Here is a 3,741-nt window from a genome sequence, read left to right on the forward strand (position 1 = left end):
TTTTTGAGACAGGATTTCTCTGTGCAGCTTTGGCTGTCCTAGAACTCATTCTGTAGACCAGGCTGGCCTTGAATTCAGAAATCCGCCTGCTTCCCAAGTGCCATGCACCACCACTGCCCAGCTTCAGATAGAATATTCTATAGGTATTAGTTGAGTCTGTATGACCTATGGTGCAGTCTAACTCTGAAGTGTTCTTGTTAATTTTTTCTTTTCTTCTTCTTTTTTTTTTGTCTGTGTTATCCACCAATGCACAGGGTGCTGGAGTCACCCAGGATCACTGTATCTAGACTCATCTGTCACTTTTTTTTTTTTTTGTTTTTGTTTTTGTTTTTTTGAAACATGGTTTTTCTGAATCGCCCTGGCTGTCCTGGAACTCTCTCTATAGCCCAGGCTGCCCTCCAACTCAGAAATCTGCCTGTCTCTGCCTTCTAAGTGCTGGGATTAAAGGCATGCACCACCATCGCCCAGCTGACTCATCTGTCACTTTATGCCCAGTTGAACCTTTAAAAATGAAACTAAGTATACCAATATTGCATGCATATAATTTATGATGGTTCAATTTCCTTAATGCATTGATTTCTTTATTAAGAAACCATCACATGCCAGGCAATGGTAGCACACGCCTTTAATCCCAGCACTTGGGAGGCAGAGGCAGGCGGATTTCTGAGTTTGAGGCCAACCTGGTCTATAGAGTGAGTTCCAGGACAGCCGGGGCTACACAGAGAAACCCTGTCTTGAAAAACCAAAAACCAAAACAACAACAACAACAACAAAAAGTCACATGTTTTATTTGTTCAGACTTGTATTTATCTCAAGGTCTACTTTCCCAATTGTGGGTGGAGTTATTTCTACTTGTAGTTGATTTCTGTTTGCTTGATATGTGTGTCAAGCATGTATATTCATATATGTATCCATACATGTACATATATACATATGCATACACATTCATATACACACATATATATACTATGTACGCATGTATATACATATATGTACACATACACTCATACATATTTCTATACATATGCATGCACATATAAAGATATGCACATGCATATGTATTCATACACATGCACATCTATACAAACATATATATTCATATACATATATATAGTCCTTTGCTTCCAGCTAACAAATCTTTATTTCATTTATGAGAGTAGTAAATAATCCACATTCATCTTCCTTGTTCAGTAATTCAGATGAGAACCCCAAAAAAGAGTAGTAAAGAAAAATGTAGGACTCGACCTCCCCTAAATTTTTTAAAAGTATGTTTAAGATTGAAAAATGTTTTAAGTTCGTAATTCCTGGTAGGAAAACGTTATCTGACTGAATACCCTGATGGCAAACCACAATGAAATGTCTCAGCTGCATTTGATGCAGAGGGGTAGGGATTATCTTGGAGAGTCCCGGCTCTTCTGGTGAGGTCAGAGATACACTAATTTTTTGTTTGTTTGTTTGTTTTTTGTTTGTCTTTTCGAGACAGGGTTTCTCTGTGTAGCCCTGGCTGTCCTGGAACTCACTCTGTAGACCAGGCTGGCCTTGAACTCAGAAATCCACCTGTCTTTGCCTCCCAAGTGCTGGGATTAAAGGCGTGCGCCACCCCTGCCTGGATGTTTTTTGTTTTTAATTTATTTATCTCATGTGTATGAATGCTCTGCTGCATGTACACCTGCCTGCCAGAAGAGGGGATAGGATTCTATGAAAGATGGTTGTGAGCCATCATGTGGTTGCTGGGAATTGAACTCAAGACCTTTGGAAGAGCAGTCAGAGCTTTTAATCATTGAGCCACCTCCTTAACCCACTGGTTTGTATTATTGCAGAACTCAATAAGTGAGCTAACTCGCTCCTCTTTCGGCAAGGGCTTTGACATCATGATTGACTTCCAAGCTTGACTGTCAATATACTGATGAGATCCATAACCTTTGGATCGCTCTGACATTTTGATAAATATATGTTGGGTTCTGGGCCACATCCTGGAAAGCCACCATGACTTCAGGATCCTGAGTGGCTACCTCTGATGCTGTGAGTTCCAGCAAGTCCACACATTCCTGACATTCCTGGCGTGCCCCCTCCCATTCCGGGAATGTCTCCAGGGAAATCACCAGGCATTCCCCCAGGAAAACTACCTGGAAGAGAGCCACACTGAGCGCCGGGATTGTCTTCTGTCTGCTTCCCGCTCTCTCATGCTCTTCTCGAGCCTCCAACACCTTTCCTATTATTTTATCTCTTCTTCTCGTTGGACTTCTTTCAGCATTTCACGGGCATCCTCGTCGTAATCCAGTTTACAGGCAAGGGCAAGATTACGAGCTGCTTCTTCTCAATCACCCAGGAGTCTGTGCACTTTCCCTCACCATTAGTATGAGTGAGTTGAATCAGGGTTTATTTCAGTGTCCTGTGGTGGCGTCAGATGGAGGCATTCGGCTCCTGTAATTTGACGAAGACACTGACTCTTGGCCAGGCGAGGGTTTAGCTTGATGGCGTCAGTCTGTGAACAAGTCAGTGGCTTTTCTTCAGCTCACCATCATCTAGGGCTTCAGTGCCCCCTCCTCGCCCCCTTTTCGTTTGCTTGGTCCATCATCTCCGTTATCTCTGAGTTTCCATCTCCGGTTTCTTGAGGTGCATCATTGTCAATCTCTAGATCGCTCTCCTCTCTTGGTGGCCCGTCTGTCTTTGTTTTCCTCTGTCTTATTATCCCTTTTTCCTTCTTTGATATTTTCTTCTGATTTAGCATTATGCGTAGCAGGGGGGACCTTGCCCCCCATGCTCTCTCCTCTGGAAGCGCATTACCCGGAGGGTGCAGGGTGCTCAGATCATGCTCCTGATCCTGCCTGAAGCTTGCTCACTTTGCAGGGATCCACGGTTGGGAGCTGGGAGGCTGCTCAACCTGTCAGAGTAGAAGGCGTTTACTTGACATATTGACTTCCATTTTTTTTTCTTTCGGGCTATGTGTGTCTTGAAGACAGCAAACAGTTGGATCTTGTTTTTCAATCCAATCACAATTTAATTCCCTGCGATTTAATTCCCTAGCACTCCTTGGTTTTGTTCTTTACAAGTTATTCAATTTAGTGTCATTTGATTCAGATTTTCCCCCTTGTGTGTAATTTCCTAAGCATATTCTGAAATGCCGAGTTGATGTTCAATAATAACTCTAGTCTGTGCTTATCCTGAGAATTCTGTTATTTCTCCAAATTTAAAAGATAACATTTTGGATATAATAATCGTGGTTGGTAGATATTTTCTTTCAGGACTTGAAATACATTATTCTGTGTTGAAATTCCTGGCTTTTATTATTCCACATTTCATGCTGAAGGGTCTGATGTCACTGTGATAATTTTTGTGATATTTTCGATTAGTCTATTCCTGGTGTTTTTCATTTGACTTAATTTTTTTTTGGCTTTTTGTTTTATATATATGTGTATATATATGTATATATATATATATATATATATATATACATATATATATATGTGTGTGTATGTGTGTATAAATACACACATGTATATATACATACTTTTTTTTTTTTGGCTTTTTTGAGACAGGGTTTCTCTGTGTAGCCCTGGCTGTCCTGGAACTCACTGTGTAGACCAGGGTGACCTCGAACTCAGAAATCCGCCTGCCTCTGCCTCCCAAGTGCTGGGATTAAAGGTGTGCCCCACCATAATTTTTTTTTGTCTTTTTTTTTTAAAAAAGCTTTTATTGCATTATGATGAGAAAAGTTACATGATTTCAATTTATCTGAAT

General features: G+C 40.9%; 1 protein-coding gene and 1 pseudogene across 2 annotated transcripts in view; one reads left to right on the forward strand and one right to left on the reverse strand.

Moving 5' to 3' along the window:
- Positions 1 to 3,741, forward strand: part of Ank3 (ankyrin 3) — a 642,120-nt gene that overhangs the window by 22,370 nt on the left and 616,009 nt on the right. The window lies entirely within an intron of this gene.
- LOC116074821 lies at positions 1,663 to 2,839 on the reverse strand (annotated as a pseudogene).

The sequence above is a fragment of the Mastomys coucha genome, unplaced genomic scaffold, assembly GCF_008632895.1.
Source record: "Mastomys coucha isolate ucsf_1 unplaced genomic scaffold, UCSF_Mcou_1 pScaffold3, whole genome shotgun sequence".
Taxonomy (NCBI): domain Eukaryota; kingdom Metazoa; phylum Chordata; class Mammalia; order Rodentia; family Muridae; genus Mastomys; species Mastomys coucha.